Below are 19,438 nucleotides of genomic sequence, written 5' to 3'. Positions count from 1 at the left end.
ATATCATTAGTGTCTTTCACCACAGAAATACTGAGAGAAGCTGATGTCATTAAGCTGCTAAAGGAGCAAAAGGTTACTATTAGAGCTCACAACTCTGCATGTTCCAATTCAGTTTGAGCCTCTTCTTTCCTTGCCAAGGCTCAGCTTTGGAGATTTAACTCAGATGTCATACAAACCCTTTTCTGAAGTAGCTTTAAATTACATAGTTTGTAGGGTAGAATTGGGCTGCCTCGATTTTGCACATCTCATGAAGGAGACATCAACAGCCTGCCTTCCCTCTCCACTGCCAGTCTTCTCAACATCCCTTGCAATTTGTTTTTCCTTAAGAGAGTGATCTCTTATGTTTGGTCTCTATGAGTTTATTGATGAAGACTTCTGGGAAGTTTGGACTGCAAACTTTAGTAATTCGTCAGTCTTGAAGGAATAGAATAATAGCTTTCATTTCATTATAAATAATCTATTTAAAACACTATTTGGGAATAATTTCAATTAAATGACAACTGCATCTTGTTTGATGTGGCATTAGTATATCTAGCTCCTTTTTTCTGCCAAATAAAAGATTACCTGAAAATTAAAAATAAAATAAAATAAAAATCAATATTCTAATTATAGATAGAGTTTCAGAGTAACGTCAGGGCTATTTTATTACAAAGCTACAGTAAAACTGTGAGATCACACAGCAGTACAGCAGGCCGCGGTAATTCTTTTAACAAGTATCTTCTATTTTGGAAGTATCTACTCAAAATAAATACTATTGGTCAATTTGTGTCTATGTGATAAGAATTCATTATCTAATTTTATGCAATTTTTGATATTTTCAGTTTTGTATTCATTTTATCTTTTATACATTTTGCAGTACATCAGCAGGGGGAAGAACTTCATGCTTATCAGCCTTCCAGACAAAGAAACTCACACTATTTTAAAACTGAGTTCAATCACATTACACTGGGATTTACATACTTCAGGATTTCTACAGACAGAAAACTAAGTCTATTCTACAGGCCTTTCAATAGCTGGTGCAGTAGTTTAGCCAACAAAATTCACTTGCATGACACACTGTATTAGACCTCAGCTTTGATATTTCTTTTGGTTACTTGCCAAGAGCAAGAGAGAAAGTTTTTTTGCTTATGACACATCATTTGTTTTCTGAGCTTTCCTTTCTCCTTCCTCTAAATCCTGTGAGATGAAGCCTTAAGTGCTTTTCAGCATTTAACTTTACTGTCCCAAAGTTGGCATCATCTGTTGGCTACAGCTAGAGACGAGCTGCAAATATCATGAGCCAGCTTCCCTACCAGCATTCAGTTCCCAGGATTAGCATAGCAATTCCTCTCCATTTCCTCAAACTAAGCCAAACAACTTCAGCCCAAACAGAAAAACAAAACAAAACAAAGCCAACATAGAAGCAGTCTGTTACCTTTGGCATGAGGCACAATGTTAGGACTTCTGGGCATTCTGCTCATCAAATCACCTACAATTGCAACTACTCAGGGTACACAAAACTTTTCTTGTTCTGCAGTGTCTGTTACTTTATCACATACGTCCTTTGCTTGTAACAGCATTACCTAGCAATTTTTTCTTGGACTGTTTGCAGACATACAAAGTAGATGCTTTACAACCTTCTGAATCAGACATCTGTGGTCTAATAGTCTGCACATACAGGAAGCTAGTATAACCCTTCTAAACCATTAATAGCACTTCCAATAATTTCATTCTAGAAAACAAGTAATTGTAGATGTGGAGCATATGTTTATGCAAGTGCTCTGAAGCAGCAGTTAGATTTCTTCTCAAGTAGATAGTATTTATCCTAGCCAGAAGTATTTTTCAATCTCTGTTTGAAATAATTGGCAGCAGGCCCCATAAGACTTACTTTAAGAATTACGTAGATCGCTAAACACAGTAAAAATGCCCAAACAAATTTCCTTATACTCTTCCAGCCAGCAGCCTAGTTTTAACAACTTCCCTTTAACCAGCTGGAGCAACCAACAAAATGCAACTCTGGAGAACAGCCTCTTTCTACTTCTGATAATATATTCAAATACTTACAGTATATAGATAATCTAAAGCATTTCTTCCTCCCTTCTGAAAGGCAGCACACTAACCTTAGTTTCTCCATACCATTCATTCTGAAAAATTCCTTTTCCCCATGAAGCTTCCAAAAACCCCTTGGCTGTATCCAGTTCCGCAAACAGCCAATTCCATCACCTGCCTCTGCACTTACTTCCAAATTGATTCAGCTGGAGTTGGTCTACTCTGCCATGCTCCTTAGCTAAGTCAACCACTCAGAGTAAGAGGAAATGCATTTAGCATACAAAGTGATGACACTTTCAATCATTACAGTTGTTTTCTAGTGAATAAAACATGCTCCAAAATCATCAAGCAGTAATGCTGTTATCATTTGTTTCATCTACAGCAGCAAGACAATATGACCTAACTACAATGCTTCTGTAGCTCTTCTGTTGTAGGTATCATAGCTGTAATTTTGAAGAAGAGCCTTGGGGGTTTAAACAGGCTGATGACAAAAATAATACATGAATTATGAGTTCAGGATCCTAGACAGCTTTAAAAATGAATTCATTCTTCGGTTATGTGTACCGAGACCTAAGATCTCTGCTCTTAATTTTACATAATCACCTTACATGCCCAAAGAAAAAAAAGGAAACTTCTGAGGATGTATACAGGAGGACTCCATCTCCAAACAGGACCAGACAAAAATGAAACCACCCTGCTGTATAAATGAGCAGTGAATCCTGCAAAAGGGAACAATTAGTATGCTGACTGAAAGAAAACTGGAAAGAAAGAAAAAAACAACAACACCTCTTTGTCATTCATTTAAAGGCTTCTCACTAAAGTTTCTTAAATTGTGATCCTTTCTAGCCATTTGTTACTTCTGAAATCATTTAAATCATGTGGTAGAAGTTGCAGGTGTGAGAGTTACAGTTCTAGCTACCAAAGAAAATAATAAATAAAAACAAATCATAAAGAAGAAAATGAACTATTTCATTATTTATGTAGGACTTCAATACATTGCGGTTTCTCATAAATAACAGTTCCTGTAACAAAAGAAATTAGTTTTCCTCATAGATTAGTACCTGGGATTCTTTAGTCTGGATGAGGTTCACGGGAGACTTCATCACTCTCTATAACAGCCTCAAAAGAGGTTGTGGTGAGCTAGGGGTTGGCCTCTTCTCCCATGTAACTAGCAATAGAACAAGAGGAATTGGCTTCAGGTTGCATCAGGGGAGGTTCAGGTTGGATATTCGGAAACATCTGTTCTCCAAAAGAGTGGTCAGACACTGAAACAGGCTGCCCAGGGAGGTGGTGCAGTTACCATCCCTGAAGGTGTTCAAGAAATGTTTGGATGTTGTACTAACGGACATTGGTGGTAGGTGGACGGTTGGACTAGATAATCTTGGAAGTCTTTTCCAGTCTTGGTGATTCTACGATTTCAGAGGCAATCACATGCCAATTAATATACAGTAAGATAATAAAAGATGAAAAGTCATCCAGGAAGCAGCTCTAGGATGGGAAATGGTGCAACATCAGTTCTACAAAGCATCAGTCTGCTTAATGGGTTAAATCACTATCATGCCTAATTCCTCAAAACCATCCTGCCATGTAGGAAGGTATCAGCATCCACATACACACTGTCTTGTAAATTAGCAAATGGGAAAGAAGTAACATAAAGGTTCATTCAAGGTGCCACAGTTTTTTGTTGTTTTCTTTTTTTTCAGTGGAGCTGGAAATTGAACTTCCTTATGCTTTACATGTAAGAGCAGCCTTCCCCAAGTACAACAGATGTCTTTAAATAGTGAGTTGTAGGTGTTTTCCTGCTGTCCAAGAAAAGCAGACAGAGGTCTGTGAGAACAACATTTTAAAAATACTGCTTTTTAATATTTTGTTTGTTTTGATGCATCTTCACTGTTCACTTACGCATCTCCAGATTGTGTTGTCATAAAGTGTGTTGTTGGTGCACTGTCATAATAAATAAAAAACAAAAACTTGGAAAATAAGAATATCTACAGATCATAATCTACAGTAACAATGGGGAAGAACAGGAAGCAGAATCTTTGTTAGGGGAATTAAGGCCACCAGCAGTCCTTGAGATAACATACATTAAGTAACACCCAAGTGAAAAAAATACCGTGAGGTACCAATGAATGTCACAGCCCTCAGCCAAGGCAGTCAGAGCCCTCAGAACGAGATGTTGCAGAATTTATTTATGCACTCACTGCCTTGACAGTAAGTCTAACCCTACTCTAGACAGCAATGTAGGTCAGAGGGGGCCAGGTAAGGAGATAATGCATTCTCACATATATATATATATATATATTTTTTTTTGGAAAAGAGTGAAAAGATGAATCTGTTTATTCAAAGAAAGATGAGATTTTCTAGGAGGTTGAACAGCATGTGCAGGAAAAAAAAGGAAGGAAGGGAGGAAGGGAGGAAAAGCTAATTATGAAAAAAAATGAAAATAAGGAAGGGGAAATAAGATTCTAGTGTCAAACCGTTTATTTGTTGGAAGAAGAACATCAGTCTGAAGACTGGACTGCACACTGGGTGAGAAAGTAATGAAGAAGAGGGAGGAATACTAAGAACAAAAAGCAGCAGCTAATGGGACAAGTTTATGTGAGAACAAGCCTAGAAAGTTAAAGATACGTATGTAAACAGCCCAGCCATGCAGAGGTCTAGCGGAGAGTGTTTAGGAAAGGGGGAGACTGACACAGGCAAAAGCTGATGTCAAATAGAAGCTCTCTATCATCCAAATGTTACTGAAATTCTATCCTAAAGAAAGCATGCTTTGACAGAGAAACCTTTGTATAGTTTCTTCTCATTGAAGAATCCTTCAAAGAAAGTCAAGAAAGAACTTTTAAAAGTCATGATAGAAGTAAACACTTATATCATTAAAGGGCACCTCTTCTTAAAGCAGATGTCGCTATAGTTTTTGACTTGCTAAACACAAGGAATGATGTGAAATGGAGCATAAAAGACTAGAGGGAAAGAGCTCTTCACTACTTTAAACCAGTAGGCTTCTTCCAAAATGTAAAGTAACTTCAATATTATGTACTCTGAGGCACTCAGCAGGGTGCCAGCAGTGAGAGACCTGTCTTATTAAGCAGATATATACATGAAAACTATACCAGCACCTGAAAAATTGTGAAGCACTTATTTATGCTTTTATATTTTACAGTGATCACAGAAAAAAGCATTCTGCAGTTTCTAAGTCTTAGGTAACAAATTTTATCCATTTTGGGAAGCAGATCTAAAAGTTTCTCCTGCTGATAATCCAGTGAACCTGCAGAGCAGAGTAACAAACACTGAGCCTTACTCATGACCATGTAGTTCCACTGATTCATGAAGAAAAAGCCACACATACACTGGAGATCAAAAGTACTCAGAGACAGAAGCCTAGCTCCTCAGAGACAAACGAACAGCAGAAGAAATGCTCTGAGGCATGAAACAGGCAAAAGTACAACTACTGAAGGTACATAAAGCCAAAACCTCACAGTCTGGGTTTTGGCATTAACAAAGAGGTTAAACAATTGAAATAAATCATGTTAAACACCTGTTCCTTCTGTTTCCTGCTGTTGCATCGAAATGTTATTTAAATTGTTCTTTCCTGAATTAGATTTCAAGTTGCAATATCATGTCAGACTCACAGCCAGCATCTTGCTTCTCCTGTTATTCAATCCAGAAGCAGATCCACTTTTATTGAGAGCCAACTCCTTTTCCTGCATACAAATATATATGTAGTTCACTCCAAAAGTAAAACCTCCTGTTTATTTCCATGGAGAATATGACAGATAAAAGAACACAATAACAGTATTTGATAAATTCTTTGCTACAAAACACAGTTTTTCAACATAGTCACCACCATTAGCTACACATTTTTGCCAGTGATGAAAAAGAGCTTGCTTTAAATATCTGCACTGGTGGAGGTGAACCACTGTTGCTGTCACCACAGCTGAAACGCATCACTCACCACCCCACTGTGCTCACATCCACTGTTTTGTTTCCAGAAATGTTCAACAAGCATCAACAAATGTCACTGAGTGCCATTTATTCTGCATGGAGGAATTCAATGACACACCTTTGCTCCACCCCCATGTCAGATGCCATTGCGTCAGACTGCCCCTCTGCTGCCATCTGTCACACAGCAACAAAATGTAATGGAATACTGGTGAGAAGGTTCAACCTCTACTGCCATACCAACAACTGCCTTTGACAGTGCAATCCAACAAAATAAAATTGAATGCATTACTTTCGAAGCAACCCTAATTCATAGATACACATCTACAATAGTCCTTTATCATCATCTTCATGATTTATACTAGATAGATTATTTTCCTTAACACTTCTGAATAATTGAAGCTCTATTCCTGTTCTGGTGAATTATGAGGACCAACATCCAGAGATCTGAACACACACAGAACAAAAGCCTCAAAAAAAAAAAAAAAAAAAAAAGCTGTGTTTTGTCTTCTGCTAAAAAGCACTGGAGAAAAACAGGCTGTAGTGTTTGCAAGATACTAAAAAAGGCCAGATCTTACAAGCAAACCTGAGAGTATTTATTGTAAACAACACAGAAAGCTGTATCTCATACTGTGCTTCATTTTTGAGAGGACAGGCTTTGAGTTAGTGTGTACCCTGAAGATAAGAAGGAGGACAGGGATGAAAAGAGGAGCTCTAGGAAATTGCATCTGTCTTTTGTCTCTTCCTTCTCACTTTTCTCCCTCACTGTTCCTTTTTCCACTGATTTTTTTCTTTCCACTTTCACCAGCCTTTCTTGAAAGCCCTGATCTTACTGACAGCATGCAGCATTCACCCCTGCATGCATCTATCCTCCTCCCAGTCCTTCTTGCATAGCTGGAGCCAGCTGTTCTATCATCAGCCCATCCCTTAACCTGCCACAGAAGCCTCTCAGGAGGCAAAAATAAGCGCAGTTATTCAAACCCTACTGCCAAGCTATTTAGCTGTAATCCTTGCCTCGAGTGCAGCCTCAACTAGAGTGCAGTGACATGCAAAAGCACCCACATGCCAGTGCGTTTTGTCAGCAGAAATACTAAAAGTCCTTCAGCATCCATCAATAAGCCTTAGTCCTCAGAGCAGCATCAGTTACAAGCATACATAAAGCTTGCACTACAACTTGCATGCTCCTCTTCCAGATCCGCCTGGATCCTATTTGAGTGCTATAGCAATACAGACTCATGAATGTGCAGGAGGTCCCTGTCCTCTCTCTTATTTCCCATACAACAGCCAAAGCAGCAACTCTCCCCACCTCATATTATTCTCTGCCCCACCACCATCCTTCCCCTCTGCTATGTCTCACCCAGACCTAACTCTCATCTTTGGGCCTGGGGATTTTGACTTTGTCTCTGCCACTGGTAAGCATATTGTGCCTCAGATGTTATTACTTTCAGTACTAGCCAAGGCATTATCCAGTGCAGACACTTTTCATAGAGTCATAGAAAAGTTAAAGTTGGAAAAGATCACTGAGATCATCTAGTCCAGCTGTCAACTCATCCCTACTATGCCTGCTAATCATGTCTCTCAGTGCCACATCCACACAGTTCTTGAACACCTCCAAGGACAGTGACTCTACCATCTCCCTAGGCAGCCTGTGCCACTGCCTCACTGCTCTTCTGAGAAGTTTTTCCTGATATCTGACACAAACCTCCCCTGGAGAAACTTTCCCACAGCATAAAATCCTGCCTGACATCAGCCTTCCTCCAGCCACAGGGTTCTCTGATACTCAGGAATAAGCTTAGATCCTCAAGCTCTTCAGTTACAAACCACAAACCCAACATTAGCACTAACAATAGCCTCAGCAACACAGATAGCAGTGCATGGCTAGTTATAAGCCATTTGTCTCATATCACCATTCCTCATCCAAACTCTTCTTGTCCTGCACAATCAAGCAAGTTAACTCCTCTCTTCCACCCTGATTTTTATCATCTGGTAAAAATGAGTATAATCCTAAACCTAAACATAACTATATCGATATTACAGAAGTCTGTGCTCACTCCAGTACTAACCGAAATGAACTGCTTCATCCAGAAAATAACTTGCTGGGTCTAACAGGAACAAAATCTTTTCTGACCTGCTGATCAGTGCCTTAATCTCAGTTCTAGTGCTAACCATGGTGTTAACAACACAGTAACAACCATTGTATGTCCAGAAGTTAATGATGAGACATAAGAATAGACAAGGCCTTGACTAACTCAATAAAATTTTTCCTTCCTATTATTTCAGACAGCCATTGCAGAACCAGCCCTAATCCTGGCTTTGTTTGGGGACTTTCTAGAAACTGTTAGTCACTTCAAACTGTATTGGAGTGGTGGAGGAGGATCATCTACATGAGTAACAATATAAATCATGTCCACACAGATTTAACACCATGCTACAAAAACCCACCTGCTCAGATCCTAAGCCTTCCAACTCCCTGTGTGGGAATCAGGTGCATTTTTTTTTTTTTTTTTTTTCAAAATAATCACTCAGAATTAGCAGAGCACCTGCATATCCTGCTGCTTGAGGCTTCAGGAAAATCCAGCAAAAATGTAATGTACTGCAGTATCATCTCACTGAAAGTATATCTGTTTGCCACTCACTATATTCAGAATGACTTCATCTCCTATGTTTGCCCCTTCACATCTTTGCCCTTCTGGTAGTCAGCAACAGATTTGGCTTTGCTGTTCCTTATCTCCAAAACCTTAAGCTTAAAGTTAGCTCTGACTGTTGCAGGATGGCATCAATGTCCTGGACAGGCAAGAGTCAGTGGCTCCAACTAAAGTCAGGTTAGGTTACAGTTAATTTAAGGGCAGGCAGGAGCCCTCTCTTTTTGATGCAACTCACACTGGTGAGGTAGCTCCAGAGTAATGAGCCCAGTAGGTCAGGGGAAGAGCTTGACTCACCTCAATCCTTCCTAAACAGATAAGAGACATCCAGGGCATGTTTTGGTCAGCTGTCTGTCACAGTCCTCACAGGCAGATCAGATGTAGTCTGACATGGAGATGACAGCATTGCTAAGAGGAGTCCCAGAGCAGTTCCAGTCTACAAAGGAAATCCCTTGGCGCTAGTGTCAGATCTCCTCTGCATCACAGGAGGTGAGTCGAAGAGACAGCAAATATCAGGTCATGCATTGCTGAAAACACACAACCAGGTGTCCAAGCTTCCTTGACAGATGTTATGTTGGCTAATAGAGGCATCAAACAACAGGGTCTGTCTTCAAATGCTAAGCTCATTTCTGTTTAAATTTCCTTTCTTATTCTAAGAATTATATCCTGGAATACAATACAACACAGAAAAGGCAAAAAGCAGTATTTTCCAGCAGTATTTTCCAGCGAGACTTACAGAATCACAGAGTCCTTAAGGTCAAAAAAGACCACTAAGATCACACAGTCCAACCAGTAGCTCATCCCTACCATGACTGCTAATCATGTCCCTCGGTGCCACATCCACATAATTATTGAACACCTCCAGGGACTTGCAATCCTTCCTCAACACTCCAATCAGGATAATACAACTGTTGGTTAGACTATGGCTGTGGAAACTTTTGGCCTGCCTGGGCTGCACTATATGATTGTCTTTGGCCACATATATATATAGGTTGAATCAAAAGTAATACCTCCTATTTATTTCCAGGGAACTACAACTGATAAAGCAAGCATAATAACAATACTTAATAGAGCAAATTCTCAGCTACAAAACATTTTTCAAAAACAACCACCCTACCCATGGCAAGGGAGCTAGAACAAGATGATCTTTGAAGTCCCTTCCAACCCATGCCATTCTGTGATTTTATGAACATAGTAACCACCACTAGCTATACATTTTTACCAGCAATGGACAGGAGTCTGTATGCTGCAGGCTCCACTCATAAAAATCTGCTCCAGAAGTGACACACTTGTAGTCACCACTGCTGAAACACATGATCTACTGCTTTGCTGTGCTCACATCCGCTGTTTGGTCTCCATAAACTTTTATCAGCTGTTAATGAATGCCATTATTTTCACATACAGAAATTCAGTGACACCCCTTTGCTTCATACACACTTCCATATCAGACACCATTCTGTCAGACTGCCCTTCTGCCATCATCTGTCATAGGGCAACAATGTATAAAGGAATACTGGTGGGAAGGTTCAGCGTCTACCGCCATACCACCAACAGCTGCCTCTGACGTTTTGGACCGACATAGTAAAATAGGAGGCATTACTTTCAGAGCAGCCCTCATGAAATATAGTTATTGTATATAAATAGCAAAAATTATTTTAATATTTAATAAAATATTAAAAGAAGAAAAAAAAGTGGGCAACAAAAACATTAAACTAGTGGGAAATTTGAACTTGTTTTTGTGAAACTAGCACATCAGACTGGTTCAGTGGCAATGGTTGCAATTCTCAGTGAGCTCTCAAGGTGTTTGTCAGATATTTTTTATTAAATCTTACTCTTCCTGTGCTTCATCCTTGAAAATGGATGAAGTCGCTATCATGATAGTGCAGCACAGGAGGACAGCCGCAGGATGTTCTGGGCCTGGCCTGCAGGTTGGACATTCCTGGGTTAGACCTCACAGCTTCTAGCTTTAGTAGATACCATGATCCAACTCCAAAAACTATGTTAAGAGCTGGGGAAACGGTTTTCCAGGAAGGGACATTTTGCTCATGATTGACAAGTAAATAGTTATGCCTTCGGAAGCCAGCGGGGAGTGTGTGAGCCTGAGATTTAGGAGAGGAAAATAACAAGATGAAACTCTTGTCTCTGCCTTTTCATTACACAACCAGATTTCTTAAAACTGTTTTTCTCTGTGGGAATCTAAATATGAAAAGGTGAGGTGGTCTGCATATTGCTCTGTTTCCTCAGAGCTGTTATCTGAAATTTTACAGCATCCAGTCTCAGCTTCAACTCCTTGAAATGTCTATAAACAGCAGTAGAAAATTTATGGTGGAGTGAGTGCAATAGAATTCTCATAAAAATACAAAAGAAATTTTTTTCTTACTCCCAAAAATATGCTCCACCCGCACTTTTGTATTAGCTAATCCTCTGTATGCATGCTGTGTACTTAAAATCAATTGTATTTCTTCTATTTTAAAATGTTTTGATTTTTAAAACTGATTTTCCAGTTACCTGTACATTCCTATCATTTGTAGTGTAAGGGGACGTTGATGACAGTGTTTTCCATATGCTGGAAAGGAGTTGAGGAATCTTGTTTCAATTATGGCTGATTATGGTTGATTTTCCTGCCTTTACGCCCTCTACTGAAAATTGGCATTCTATTCAGGCCTCTTGTCCTTTTTGCACCTCTCTTGCTCACATTATGTTTTATTCATTAGTAATATTTAGCAGGAAATGCAATGTCATGAATGTTGCATTTGTCTACTTTGAAGAACGTTTACCACCTTGTGACAGCTGTTGTGGATTCTGCCATTAGTGTACTCAATTCTTTTAAAAAGTTTAACACAGTGTTACTACTTACAATGCATAGCTTCTTCAAGATATATTTAAATATTGATAAATATTGGTCCTATCCAGGTGAAAGTACTTCAACAGGTCTTGCAGTCTGATCAGCAGCTCTTGTCTGTCCCCCCTTTCCTTACTGTTAGATGTCTAATTTCTCAGATGTGTTATATATAGTAAATTGGTGAGATATATCTTGAAATTCTCAACTTTTCTATTATATACATCTGCTCGAGGGAAGTGGTAAGTCTAGTCTAAAATGTTCATCTGCAAAAGCATCAGCCTGAACCTAGGAATTACAGACTGGAGACAGTGACTCATTATTTCACAATAGGCTACCTTTGGGGAGTTACTTTTTTTACACATTAAACAGCTCCAGCAGAAAAAGTTGGGGTATCAAGGGGTTCTTTTGTTTTTCTCTGAAGGAGCACACAGACACCAATCCATAAACTCTTACCATACCAGCAAACCTGGACACTGCAGTAGGAGTATTGTCAGCTTCTATGAGACTGTTGCCAGTGCAAAGGTCTTCCGATGTGCACCCTGTTGCTGTGTCAGAGCATTCATTTGGAAGTTTGGAGCTGACTAATAGTTCAGACAAAAAAGACTCAGGAAACTTTCCAACTCTCCAGAGTTTGGATTTTTTTATTCATAACAGTGTCAATCATAACATAAAAATTTGCAGGTGTTCTATTGTAAGACCTACGTGAAATTTAAGGACACTTTTTACCAATTTGGCTTAGTTTGGGCAAAGACTTTCAGTTACCATAGGCATTTTCCTTGCTTATTCGTTGATTTCCATTCCATATTAGTCTATGCCTTCTAACAGAATGATGTAAATTTAGTGTTCTTCATAGCAGAGAAAATTGTCACAACTAGCAATTGTTGTTCTATCATTCTTTTTGTTTTGTTTTGTTTTTAATTTGCCAAGATAGGCTTAAGAATGCATAGGTCCCCTCACCTATTTCAAGAAGAGAACAATAAAATTTTTGCAGAGGCAGCCTGCTCTCTGGCTGATCTGTGTGCATTTATTTAACAGAGAAAAACTGGATAAGGTGCGATTGACCATCCTTAGCATTGAAAAGTTAAGTGGTTTCTGATCCATAGTGAAAGAAAGCATAGGAAATCTTCAAATCTTTCCACAGAGAATGGATAACAGATAGTGCAGCTATCTCAGTTGTCACAGGTGAGGGGGCCCACAGCTACTGAAGCAAAGGAGAAATAATGCAGTTTTTACTCATAGCAAAAGGTTAGCAATTGAGAATTGTATCCAGTAGTTGGAAGCTGGAGGGACAATTGTTTCTGTCTGAGAATAAATAATAGCCGCAATGATCTGTGACTTAAACTGGAATATAGTAATTACCATTCCAGATCAGATTTGTGCTTAGTTTCTAATCAAAAACAGGCAGAATACTAAGCTGGCCACCCTCCGTTAAAGAATGATAAGAGGAGGGCATTTTCTATACTTGGCACTAGGAATGGAATGCCTTATTTTTTGAGCTCTAATCCACCATTTTTAAATTGAGCCACACTGTTAAACTTAGGCACTTCTAATGGATAGGAAAATGCGGGTTAGTACAAGATTAGGGGAAAGACCTCAAAAAGCCTAGCCTTGAAAATATATTAACACAAATAAAATCCAGACAACCTCACCTGTATGTGTAGTCTATTTAATATATTTTGCCTCCTGAATGTAAAAGAAACTTGGATATTTCTAATTCCACCCTGTTTTACAGAGAAACAAACACAATATGTGCAGCATTAATATACAAAGTAAAAATAATCCATGCACAATATTTTCAAAATTCCTTAATCGGTACAAAAAAATAATTTCTTTATAAAAGAAGCCTTACTTATCCTTACATAATTATAGACCTCTCTACAATATTCTCAAGTACATCATTCAATATTCTTTGTGTAGAATGGTATAAAGTGCCGATCCACTGCATATAAAAATGTTGAGCTTGAGTTTTAAGATCAGTCAGGCTGCTGGCTAATTTTTCCAATTCTTTTTTCAAGTTTCAATTTTTCCAAGTGCAGTGTCTTGCACCTGGATCACAAAAAGCCCTGCTACCAATACAAGCTGCAGGATATAAGGATTAAAAACAGCCCTGCAGAAAATGACTTGGGGGTCTGGTGGATGGCAAGCTGAACATGAGTCAGAAATGTGTCCTTGCATTCCAGAAAGCCATCTGTACCCTGGAGTGCTACATCCAGATGTGGAGTCCTCAGTACAGGAATGACATGGACCTGTTGGCGTGTTTCCAGAGCAGGGACACAAAACAGATCCAAAGGATGAAACCTCACCCCTATGAGGACAGGCTGAGAGAGCCCTGAGAAGAGAAGGCTCCAGGGAGACCTGAGAGCAACCTTTCAGTATCTAAAGGGGGGCTGTAAAAAAGAAGGGGGCAGACTCTTCAGCAGGACCTTTGGTGATAGGATAAGGGGAAATTGTTTCAAACTAAAAGAGGGGAGATTTAGACTGGATATAAGGAAGAAGTTGTTTCACAATAAGAGTAGTGAGGGAAACTGGAACAGCTTGCCCGGAGAGGTGGTGGATGCACTGTCCCTGGAGACATCCTTGATCAGGCTGGATGGGGCTCTGAGCACCCTGATCAAGCTGCAGGTGTCTTTGTTCATTGCAGGGGAGTTGGAATAAATCTCCTGTAAAGGTCCTTTCCAACTCAAATGATTTTATGGCAAACTGTTGTAGCTTTTGGTACAGCTTTACTTTGTTGAAATGAAATGTGATCTAGCAGAGTAGAGAAGAATTCTTTGACTGCACACCATCATTAAATAGATCTGTTTTTGATAGGGGAGATGACATCTCTGAAAATAGCATCTTTTGAGCTGTACTTATTGAGACCCTACAAACACCAGTCAATTTGGAAAATAGAGTAGAAGTTGAGATTTTTAAATTACCCATATTATATCTTACTTTATAACAGTACTTTCTCGTACAAATACCTGGTTTGCTTTTACCTATATGAGTTGTGGTGATGGATCTTTCAGGTACGTTCTTGCAGCTTTGAGGAAATTGGTGAGAAATGGCTTTGGCTGAAGGAGAATTTCCACTCCATCTGCATTCAAGTACTTATCCCTCTTCCTCCTTGGCAACAGCTTTCCCCATTTGCTCCACCAACCTAGCTTTGCTGAAAAACAGATAAAAGAATGATGAAAATATTCCATGCCTAGACTATCCAAAGCCATTTGTCTTCAAAAACTACTTACCAAAAAAGCAATCCAAATCAGTAAAAGGTAATAAAAATGCTTCCTGAGATCTTTTATATAAGGTCTACAAGGTATTTATTTGCCTTCTCTAGAAGAAAAAATATAATCATTACCTTCAGCAGGCTCCAGCTATTCCCACTGCCATATCTGTGTCCCACAAAGGAAATTTTCCCCAAAAGCTATGCACTGAGATGAAAGGAAGCAAAAAAATCTGAGCAGGCTTCTGTAAACCACTGTGTTGTTCAGAACCCCAAACTTTGATAGCACAGATGACTCAACAGAATGTTAATCTGTCTCCTAATAAGTTGCCAAGCCACTAACAGAGTTTGCAGCAAGATTTCCTTCATTTTTTCCAGAACTTTCCCTGCATTGAACCCTGCACCACCAACAGCTATACATTAAAACAGAGGTAACATTCCAGGAAAAGTTGAGGTACACGATCACTTTAGCAAAAGCTTATTATAGAGAACTCAAATGCTGCCTGCTCTGCAGGTATACTCTTCTGATACGTAAGACATTGCTTTGTCAAAGAGACAGCACTCTTACTGTATCTGTTATATCTTTCGCAAAATGTCACACAAATTTTAAAATCCTATGCACTGTCCTCAGGAAGTTTCTTCCTCACGGGAACTGCTCTGAGTAAAAGTCTAAAACATTCATTTTAGTAACGTTCTCATAGAAGATAATGATTCTCATTGTGGGTTCAGGTGATTAAGAACCAAAATGTTACATCAACAACTATTTGATATAACTGAAATTTTATTTTCCTTTAATTTTGAGGAATACATAGCATTTAATTCTACTCTTAATTCAAATCACAAGCTGCTTTCTAAATGACCCAGAAAAAAATACATATTCTTTCCCTGAAGAGAAAAGACAAAATATGGCATAGGAAGAACATACAGAAAAGTGGAACCTTGGTTACAGCCTGTTGATAGGTTAGACAAGGAGGTAGTTTTACTGCATATTTCCTTGTCTTTATTAATAAAGGTAGAATTTAAATATATATATAAATATATAATTTCTCCTTGAAAATGAATTTCAAGCTCCTCTTCAGACTCAATCAGGAGACAGTCCTTTCCATTTTCCTGATCTGTCAAGATTTAGAATCATGGTATCATAGAATCACAGAATCACAAAGGTTGGAAAAGACCCACAGGATCACCCAGCCCAACCATCTACCTATCTCCAATAGTACTCACTAAACCAAACCATGTCCCTCAACACAAAATCCAAACGTTCCTTGAATACCTCCAGGGTTGGTGACTCCACCACCTCCCTGGGCAGCACATTCCAGTGCCTGACCTCTTTCAGAGAAGTAGTATCTCCTAATGTCCAGCCTGAATCTCCCCTGGTGCAGCTTGAAGCCATTCCCTCTAGCCCTATCACTTGGCTAGAGAAGAGGCTGACCCCAGCTCACTACAACCTCCCTTCAGGTAGTTATAGAGAGCAATGAGGTCTCCCCTGAGCCTCCTCCAGACTGAACAATCCCAGCTCCTTCAGCCGCTCCTCATAAGGCCTGTGCTCCAGACCTCTCACCAGCTTTGTTGCCCTGCTTTGAACATGCTCCAGGGCCTCAATGTCTTTCTTGCAGAGGGGAACCCCAAACTGTACATATACTCAAGGTGCAGCCTCAAGGTGCAGCCTCACCAGTGCTGAATACAGGAGCTGATAAGTCCTGAAAATTGTAACAAAATTCTGTTTATCATTAGATGACTGAAGATAATTAAATTCCCTCTGGCTCGGTCATATTTTGAAACTGCTGAATCACTTTTTTGTCTTGTTGAAAGGCCAAAGGTAGACTTCAAAAGAAAATGATCTTTTTTAAAGCAAATGAAGGGACAGTAACTTCTGTCCTTTACTTATGTGGTTTAGTGAAGAATGATCCATCCAGAGAATTGCGATGTAATTTGGACTACTTAATCTTACTCATTTTGTCTTTTTATTATTTTTTAACCCATTAAAGAATGTTAAGGCTAATATAAAATGTCCTTCCAAGTAGTTCAAGGCCTCACATGGGAGCTTTTTGGGTCGTTATTGTATAATATTTATGAGAGGAAGTTCTCTCCGTCATTAATGCTTGGGACTCAAAATTGTTTACAAGGTGTATCCATTACTTTGATTTGTGTTTTGCAATTGATTTGTCTTGAAACAAAACAATGGGAAATGCAAGCTGACATTATTTTGTTCTATTGCTACTTATGTAATTCTTAAAGCATATTAGTTAAATTACTACTACCTGTTGCTGACATTAAATAACAGTAATATTTGCAGATGGTTTCTATCATCATATGATGCACTCTTATGGCATACTAGGAGATCAATGCCAGTACTCCAAAGTTTACTGTCTATCAGAAACAGAAAAAAAAAAAAAAGGAGTGTTGGAGGAGGAAAACATACTTCTGCAACTGCAATCTGGGATTTTTTTTTTAATTCATAAATTATTCCTTTTTCCACCTGCTTTTTTTTTCATGTGCGTGACCAACTAAGTCTTTGTGGTTCTTATGGCAGAAATGGATCTTTAGGAATGGTGAACACAAGCAATAGAAAAATCAGTCATTCATTATATTCAACAAAAATTTTCTCTTGCCATAAAATGATAAGAGATATGAAAGCCAGGCAAAATCTCTGGAGCAGCAGTGGCAGAAGCATAATGTCTGTGTGGTCTGAATAAAGATAGGTGGGGCAATCTCATTTATCTGCTTCTCCTGACCATCTCTGCATTAAATCCTCATCTGCAATTAGTGATGACATGTTCTAATCCTCTTCATACAAGCTGCATGAAGATTGTAACTTTGCATGGGAAATATCCAGGGAACAAAAACTCAAAAAATCCTTCTTTCTCACAAAAGCATTCAATTAAAAAAAAAAATTAAAAAAAATCCCTAGAATTATAATAGTAATAGGAAGACAAATTATGCAAGAAGGTATGTTTAGAACTAAATATCTTCAGAAAAACAACTGGGTTTTCAATTTATTTCTGTTCCTCTGTGGGACTGAGATCTTGTCTGAGGGTGCAATTTGTGTCTGCATATAGAAGTAGTCACCCCTGTGAGTTGCTATTATTCTTTTGCAGTAATAAAAGAAATAGTAATAATTAGATTTGTTTCTACAATTGAATAGTAACCTAAAAATTGTCAAGAAAAATTACTCCCAAAGAAGATCATCTTACCTATTTAACCCTTCACTCACCATTCATTTTAATTTTTGCTTCATTTTTCTTCACGATCAGATGTAATAGGCTTCATTTATTTTCATGGCAATGATCATCTAAAAAGCATTTATTTATACTCAGATGATATCATGTAACACTGCATCCTCAGCTTTGTGCTCAGAAATATTTGCCATGATCAGATAAATTAACTTTTTTATTATTCTTATGCCCATATAAAATAATTTGAGAATATTTATTTTTCTTTCAATTGAGGGATGGATTTTATGACATTTGAACATAGGCTCTTCTTTCCTTTTTTATGCATTTGCCCTCCGGTCATTGTCAACCCCTGCAGTCAGAATAACGAGTTCCTCTTCATTATACTGCCAGTGCACTGTCATTATTTTGGGCTTTTTCTTCTCCTGAAAGGTTGTTTTTGAAAAGCTATACTTGTTGTTCAGGATTTATAGGACTGTACTGATCTGTCAATTTCTGATGTATCTAAGCAGTCAGTGTACATTTAAGTCACTGTAAATTGATGTCCCCAACTGGGGACATCAAGCCATTCAGGGTAGCACTACCTTCTTATTCCTTGTCCCCTTTATACAGGAAACACAAACATCTAAATATCACTGATTGATTTCTATTTGCCTTTGCACTAAGGCTGTCATTTTTATTATGCAATCTCAAGTCTTAGCTGGCTTTTAGAAGACAAGACCTTATATGAGATTTTGAACATAGGTCTTCATCACTATAGCGAATGGTTGCTAGTTAAGCTTTTAAAACAGCTGTCAAATTCATGTAAAGCTGAATTTTTCCCATAATTATCTTAGCACAAGATATTATTTAAAAAGTCTTATTTAGCATCCTCCACAGAGTAAGAAAGGCAATTTTAGTTTTGTCATGGAATTATTGCAGATGTTATTTTTAACCACACACATATACACACCAAAAAAAAAAAAAAGTTTCCACTGTTTTTCATCAGATCAAAGCCTTCATAATTTCAATGTCATTGTGCCATTGCTAGGACAAAAGACTTGGAACTGGGAGTTCTGCTTTTTGATTACTGGCAGACTTCAATTTGAGGTAATAAACATTTAGACCTGAAGCAAAAGAACTCTGAGGCTCAAAAGCAATGGAAACAATGAATGTGCTTCAGAGATGAAGGCAGGTCCAGAAATTCTTAGCCTCCAGAATTACTTCTGCTGCATGAACTACCCTAAATACAGCCACTGCCATGCATAAATTGAGATTATCGGCATTTTGAGCAATTGTGAAATGTTTTTATATTGGGTAAAAAAGAAGTTTGTTTACATTTAGAGATACCAATTCCTAGTAGGCAGAAGTAAACCCTGTTCATCTGCTAAAAGTTTGGCTACCATTTATTTAATGAAATGATGAGCTTAGAGGGTTTGGAGTTATTTCCCGTTTTCCCTTTGCCTGAGGATTTTCCACCGCAACAAAAAAATATCCTTGTTGTAAATTACTTCTCAATGGTCTTCCTTTCTATTCTCAATTTATAGGAGTCACTGCTCCAAAAATAGCCCCAGTTACTGATTGAATGTTACTTATTTTCTCAGCTGTTCTTAGAAAACTAAAAGAAATA

General features: G+C 38.4%; 1 protein-coding gene across 2 annotated transcripts in view; it reads right to left on the bottom strand.

The window, feature by feature from the left end:
• LOC104913789 (cell surface glycoprotein CD200 receptor 1-B-like) overlaps positions 1 to 19,438 on the bottom strand; it is a 136,857-nt gene that overhangs the window by 22,947 nt on the left and 94,472 nt on the right. Inside the window, exons 11-13 of one of the 2 annotated variants that reach the window (XR_014887564.1) lie at positions 14,430 to 14,599; positions 13,101 to 13,172; positions 8,907 to 9,275 (exon numbers count right to left, since the gene is read on the bottom strand). The gene's annotated coding sequence lies outside the window, so the exon portion shown is untranslated. Of the gene's footprint in view, positions 1 to 8,906; positions 9,276 to 9,306; positions 13,173 to 14,429; positions 14,600 to 19,438 lie in introns of those variants that run through there. The other variant, XR_014887566.1, reaches the window with a different exon arrangement.

This window comes from Meleagris gallopavo, chromosome 1 (genome assembly GCF_905368555.1).
Source record: "Meleagris gallopavo chromosome 1, MGAL_WU_HG_1.1, whole genome shotgun sequence".
Taxonomy (NCBI): domain Eukaryota; kingdom Metazoa; phylum Chordata; class Aves; order Galliformes; family Phasianidae; genus Meleagris; species Meleagris gallopavo.
Note: the sequence above shows the minus strand (reverse complement) of the source record. Positions and strands in the feature narration are given on the sequence as shown.